Source organism: Triticum dicoccoides, chromosome 6B (assembly GCF_002162155.2).
Source record: "Triticum dicoccoides isolate Atlit2015 ecotype Zavitan chromosome 6B, WEW_v2.0, whole genome shotgun sequence".
Classification (NCBI taxonomy): domain Eukaryota; kingdom Viridiplantae; phylum Streptophyta; class Magnoliopsida; order Poales; family Poaceae; genus Triticum; species Triticum dicoccoides.
In genome coordinates, this window is record NC_041391.1 from 400,367,277 (window position 1) to 400,374,694 (window position 7,418).

A 7,418-nucleotide genomic window follows, 5' to 3' on the forward strand; every position below is an offset into this window, starting at 1 on the left:
ACCCTTACCTGGCACGCCAAATGTCAGATTTCAGGTTCAGCAAACCCTTGAGAGGTTCGAACTCTGGGGTGCGTGCGAAGAACTCAACCTCCCCAGTCTGCCTAATCGCCAATCTCACGGCCTAGCACGACAAACTCAAAGGAAAGGGGACACAGCAGTTTACCCAGGTTCGGGACACCTTGTAGCGTAAAACCCTACTCCTGTTTTGTCGTGGATTGGCCTCGAAGGGCTGAGGATGAACTAGTACAGTTGAGAACAACCTCAGGAGGTGTGTTCCTAAGCTCGAGCGAGATGTTGAGGGTGGAATGGATTCGGTCCGATCCCTCTGTCTTTCCTTGTGTTCGTCTCTCTCTCCTTTCGTCGTCCTTTTGCTACGGTGGTGGCTCGATCCTATTTATGGTGGCCTTTGTCCTCTTCCCAAATGAAGGGATCCCACAACAGCCAAATTTGAAGGGACACAACTAGTACATCTTATCCTGGTGAAAGTGGTCTTCGCCTGCAAAAGCCTCTGGTCATGATGCCATGGTGGGCTCGGTGATGCCTTCCGTCCTGCCGTCCTGGCAGTCTTGGTCTTGTTGCACGAGAATGGAAACCTTTGGCCCCTTCCTTGGGACTCCCTGCTGGCGCTTGCCTCCTTTGCACCAAAGAGGAAACTGGTATACTGCGCCCGCTGGCACCCACCCGACCTTGGTCGTCATGGCTCACGTCACCCGAACCTCGCGAGGTGAGCCTTGCATAGAAATCCCTGCTCCTCGGGAGCCAACCTGAGGAGGCTGCTTCCTTTGGAGGTCTTGGTGTCGCCCGCCTCGCGAGGCTTGGCCCCTCACGAGGGTCTTGAGTTGTCAATGTCGAAGTTGGGCCATATCAGGTCGCTGACGGAGCCAGGCCATGGGCCGTAGGCGGGTAAGTCTGGATATCCCCATTCCCAGAACGCCATTAACACCCATGACTATATCGAGGCTGCCCACGCCCAGCTCATGGCGGTCACCACACAAATCGAACGAAGCTTCTCCGACAACAGTCGGCAAGCCACGGCCGAAGAGTTGGCAATCGCCGAGCACGTTCGAGCAGTCGTCCGTTCCTTTGTCGAATTCCTTGCGATTGACGGAGCCCGTCCAAGCCCATATCGCGGCCGCCCACACCTAGCTCCTAGCGACCTTTTCCAAAGAGATGGCGGATGCGAATGGCGAGATGCTTGCCGAGTATGGTGTGATGGATGCCAGGTAGCCCCTTCCCCAGGAAACCGTCGGGTGCGAGCTGGACATGGAGGAGGCGGTAGAGATCGACGAGCACTAGCAGTAGTATTACTCTTTCTTTTGTTTAATAAAGAGCACCAGTCTTTAATTCGTTAGAGTAATGTTTAGGCCAGCTAGCTCTTTTTAATTGTTGAACTTGCTCGATTAAGAAGTGTGGGTGTGCTATAGTCTCCTTTGTGTACCCAAGTTGTGCAATGATGTGGATGACCACTGTAACAGGGAAATTGGAACCAAAATTTTTGATGTTCAAACTCATTACGCACGGGTTAAGCTATCTGAATCGTTTGTGATGTTCACATATCGTACACAATTCTGAATAAGGGACCGTGTCTGATGACACTCTGCGTGCTAGTTTTTTCACTGAACCGATTAAAATTTTCGGCTTCCGAGGAAATATCTACTTCCCAGCTCCCTCCCGGCCCTTACCAAAAGCCACATTTCCCCTATTTCCGCCTTCCTTTCCAAGTTGGAACCTTCACTCCTTGCTTGCAGGGCTGCCCCCCTCACCGGCGGCCCTCCTTCACGCTGCTCGACCTCGTCTATCCAGGCAGGTAATCCACACCAGACCCCCATCCTCGTCCTCCTTCCACATCCCACATGCCCCGATCGCCGGTGTGACACCTTCCACCCAAATCACCGACCCCTCCACCAAATAAGCGCCGCCCTAAAACATGGTGCACGTAGCATAGCCAGGAGCTCAAGGAGCATTTGGCATCAGAGAAGCAAATCGCGATCGCATGCGCGGATGAAGTCGTGATGGCTGCCATTCGTGCCGACCCCTAGTTGTTGGAGGAGCACCTCACCGTCGAGGCCACCGTTGACGCCTCGCGCACCGAGGCTACGATGTGATTGGCTGCTTTAAACGATAGTTCATGGCATTTTCTTGAGGCCACCCTCTGTGCCTTCGACGAAGACTACGAGGTGTTTTCTCAGCATGAACGTGCTTACCTCAAATCGAGAGCCAGAAGGTTGGTGACCGGAGCTACTCAGGCAACTCACCACTACGACGAGGGCACCCACAATGCAGAGGCCTCGCCCTTTTCCATGTCCAAGGAGCCAATCATCATTGATATCTCCGACAATGAGGAGTAGCTTGTCTTATTAGCTCACAATAAGGACCCATGTTCAGCTTGCTAGCTACTGCCTTTCCTTAACAAATTCTAGTGAATTGTCCTATCTACTTTTACCATGCAATCTGTTGTCTAGTGCATATGTTCTATATGTTGTGCAATGTGGTGCTCACTTATTAACTGTTTGGTTAATTAGTTGTCGTGTTCAGTTAACTGTTTGGTTCAATTCTAGAAATGTGATGTTCAATTCTTCAGGGTGCAATTTTGTATTGTCTTCCATGTGAGAAATAAATCGAACTTTTCTTTACAAAATACATGAGAAACAAATCCAATTGCTATATTAACAAGTTTGTCACGCTTTCTTGGTTTGGTTAACTATTTGATCTTCTAGTATGTTATACATTGTGCAATGTGGTGCTCAGTTAACGTTTGGTTCATTTGTTATGGTGTTTAGTTAACTGTTTGGTTCCATTCTGCAATGCGATGTTCAACTGTTGTGGGTGCATTCTGTTATTGTATACCATGTGATAAATAAATTGAATTTGGCTGTACTAAATACAAGAGAAACAAATACAATTGCTACATTTCCAAGTTGTTAAGCATGCTTGGTTTGGTTAAGTGTCTGTTCTTCTATTAGGAGTAATTTCTATTGTGCAATATGGTGCTCAGTTAATGGTTAGTTCATTTGTTGTTGTGTTTAGTTAACTGCTTGGTTCAATTCTGCAACGCAATGCCCAATTGTCGTGGGTAGAATTTTGTATTGTTGTGCATGTGAGGAATAATCGAATTTGGCTGCACTTAATACATGGGAAACATATACAATTGCTATATTTCCTGGTTCTTAATCATGCTTGGTTTGGATAAATGGGTTTTCCATGTGGCTTGAATTAATCTGATCAATCTGCAATGTGCTTATTTTTCATCAACATATTTTACTAATAGCATGCAAACCCTCACTTAACTTGATCACTAACTACCTTATATGTGTTGCAGGGAAGCAATGGGAAGCACTGAGGTTTACAATCGAGGTTTGCACATGCATGGTCATTTGTCTAATAGCACATTATTGTGCAATTGCAGGAAGCATTCTAATACTTAGGTTTTAAACAATTCGTTCTTGCACATGTAGGTCCTGCTGTCGGAGGTTTTGACCCACTGTTCGACCCTTTCTACATATGGGGAAATGAGTTGTCCATGAATATCAGTCAAGTCAAGAAAGTCAGAAAGATTGTTAGGATAAAGGAATTAGTGACAAAAAACAACAAGATCTTTGTATGCACAATGAAAAGACATCAGTTCACTACAGGATGGTACTAACTACTATGCCTTGTCTTTTTTATTCCTTTGCCCCATTTCCAATATAGAGCAGATATTTATGCACATCCTTGTTTTCAGGCCTTTCCAAAGCAGTTCACTGATGATTACCTCTAAAACCACCTGTATGATCAGGAAGTGGGGAAGGTATTCATACAACACCCACATTCAATATTGAAGTGATCTTGAAGAGGACTAAGGATGGATGGTCAATCATCCACAGCCACTCGCCTAAAGTTGCAAGGACCTTCAACATCAATGAAGGCTCAATATTCGCCTTCCGCTTCAGCAATTTTCCTGATGAGATGCATCTGTCTATGTACCATCTATGATGCCAATTTCGAAAGGTTTTAGATGTTGCATTTGAAACTTGGTGCTGGTGCAGTTGTGTAATGGGGTAGCTGATCGTTGAAGCTATATCATGTTGTACTCTGATGTATTTCAATTATGAAATCATTCTTCCTTAATATGGGAATGAAATATATTATATGTTTAATATGAATGCCAATTAGATTAATAAATGTATTATTAATAATAGGGCAATTAGCCTGCTAATGGCGAATTAGCCTGCTAATTGGTTTTTGCTATTGCAAACGGTTATTGAGAAAATGCCGTGGGCAATGACCTAAGGCAACGCACACAGTTTCTAGGAATAAACGGTGTTGGATCGAAGAACAATCACACACGACATTCTCTTCAAAACTGTTTGCGTTACGTCACCTTGTGCAAACGTTTACCACATAAAAACTGTGTGTGATGGACATCCTTTGCCACACAGTTTCTTCTACGCACCATGTGTGATGCATTCAATAATGCAAACGATATTTTTTTTAATATTTTGTGCGATGACAACGCTATCACAAACAATTTAACGGGGAAATTGTGTGTCATGTACCTGCGAACGGAAACGTTTTCCATGGAGCGACTGTGTGGGATGTATATACGAATGGTAACTTTTTGTGGGGACTGACTGTGTGGGAGGTACTTATGACCGGAAAAGATTTTGCCTGTATAATTGTATTTTTTGAGCACTACTGTACATATAACCGTAGTTGCTCGCTCGCCGGTCGCACATGACCTTATTTTGCCGAGCGTGTGTGACAGGAGGGGTGTACGCTCTACCGAGGCAGGAGCGGGATCCGACGATGATAGTTGATGGCATGGGGGACCACCGGCGGTGCCCGGCCTACCGGAGTGATCAGTAGACCGAGGCGGTCCGGTCCAAGTAAGGCATGACCGCAGAGGATCTTTGGGCTCGGCAAGGCATTGCCATGATGGACAACGGCGACGGCGAGGTTGGGCCTGTCGCCACGATGCACCGAAGGCGGAGTTGAAAGGCGGGGGAAATTCACCGGATCTTGGGGGTTTGCATGGTGGCAGAATGAGGAGGGGTGGGGGCTTGGGGCAGCTCAAATTTGAGCGAGGATCGGAGGCGGCCATTGCGGCAATGGGAGGGCATAGGATCTCCTCGAGCTTGTTTGAGAGGCTAGGCGGAGCTCTAGGAGGGAGGTGAGGCTGACGATGAGCTTGGGGGGGCTCGAGCATGGCTTATATAGCCAGGGCGATATGCCCGTGCCTCGATGTCGCCGCGGGGGCTCGGCTGGAGTTCTGGCAAGGCTAGGGCACTCGTGACCCATGGAGGCAACGGGAGAGAGCATAGGAAGTCTACCGGAGTAGAGGACAACACCAAAGGTCGAGGACGAAGAAGACAGGGTGCGCACAGAGCCGGTCGGCCGCTGAGCACCCGCGTGCACGCGGCGGCTAGCGCCGACGAGGGAGCTCCAGGAGGGGAGAGGGGTTCAAGGGGAGGGCGACGACATGGGGAAGCTCCTAGACACGAAGAGGTGTTGAGAGATCGATGAAACAGACGATGAGGAGGGATCCAATCTGCAAGAGCGCGCGGATGGGCATGCTAGTGGTGTAGTCACCGCGTGAACATGGTGAGGGAACACTCTCTGGTTGGCTCGACCATGTCTGCTCAAATGGTCGCTCAATAGAGAGAGTCAAGAAGCAAAGAAACGAGAACATGAACACATGAGATGACTAGAGCTAGGTTTGGAGTGAACTGGGGGAGGCATAGCCTAGGCGAGGTGATGAGATTTGGCTGATCTTGATCAATCACTAAGATGATCATCTTGGCAGATTTGTAGTTTAAATGGAGGAGTTAAACTAGCACTTGTTGTACAAAGTACCCCACTGGACAGAAATGAAGATGATGAAGTAGAACTCACATGGGTGATTGGATTGAGCTAAATTTTGGTGGAGGCTAGTAATTTCGGCACATGAACACACTATAGAAATTTCATACCAATTGGACACACCAAAATTATACTTCCTTCATAGTCGTTTTTACTGGACAGAAACTTGGGAGAGTTATAGAAAAAATGGCCTGATGAAATAAGCTCAAATTTGGTGGAGAGAGTTTATAAAGGTAGGAGAAGGTCCTGGTGAGTTTTCAACACTAATGGAGCAATATAAAAGATTGTTGCTTCAGAATTTGAAAATCTGACCAGAAGCAAAGATTGGATGGTGTGCTCACATGGATTGTTGGGTCGAGCTCAAGTCTTGCGGAGAGTGACGATTTGATCATATTGAGGACATGGAAAAATTTCAACTCATTTGAATAATCCTAGCTAGCACTTCTGTCACAAAGCTTCTTTCTGGCTAGAAACTTTGGAAATTAGCTGAGGAAGATTTACTAGTCAAATGAAGTTGAATTTTGGCATGTGGCAACAATATGGTAGGAGAGAGTGATTGAAAAGTTTGGGAGCAATGAAGCAAATATAAATATCACTTCCTTCACAAAGTTCCATTCATGGTAAAATAGGAAAATGAATAATCCTGAATAATTTCTGAACTGTGCAAGGATGGGTTTTGACATATTGGTGGAAGATATGATCCCAAGAATTTATGAGAGTTTTCTTGGAATTTTGGGAATGATAGAAATATAGGTTGCTCCACAACCTAGGGCAAAAAGGATTACTCCTTTCATAGAAAAAGGGATATTCCCAAGAAAAGGAATTTGGGATAGGCCTAAGATGGAAATGCCATGGTCTTAAGGATAGATTTGAGGATGACAAGCCACTTGGGAGACTGAGAAGAGATGATCTTCCCAGGTTTCAAGACCACATAACCACAGAAAAATAGTTCCAGATAAAAATTCAAATAAATTGAAAAGAAAAAAAAAGAAAGGGCCAAAATCCAGGGTGTGACAAACCTTCCCCCCTTAAAGAAATCTCGTCCTCGAGATTTGGTTGCTCAGGGAACAAGTATGAATATTCTGACTTAAGAAACTGTTTCCAACTCGGGTATCCTTTTCCCTATATGATGTTCCCATTTAGTCTCATATGATTTGTTTACCTTGCTTTGGGGTGGTTTGCTTCACCGTATCCAAATTTTGATAGGTTTACCTCATATGTTATCCTGACTCCACTTCTTTTATATCTGCCGGCTTAGCTGAGGTGCGATAGATTATCATGACTGGCATATATGCCCTTCTTGCAAGTCCAAGAGTTGTTCCCCATGGATGTGTCATACTTATATCCAGCACAGACAACATTCCATGTAGTTGTGAAAAACTCTTCACGGTGGTCACCATATCTTTTACTCCTTGCATCGAGTTACTCAAATAGATGCATGTCCGCCGGGTTTAAAAAAGTGTTGTGAATCACAACCATTCTCCTGGCAGAAATCTTACTTCTCAAAAGAATTTCTGACTCATCTTGGCTAGCTCCACTGTCTTGAGTATCAAATCTGTACTAGAGATTTGACTGTCGCC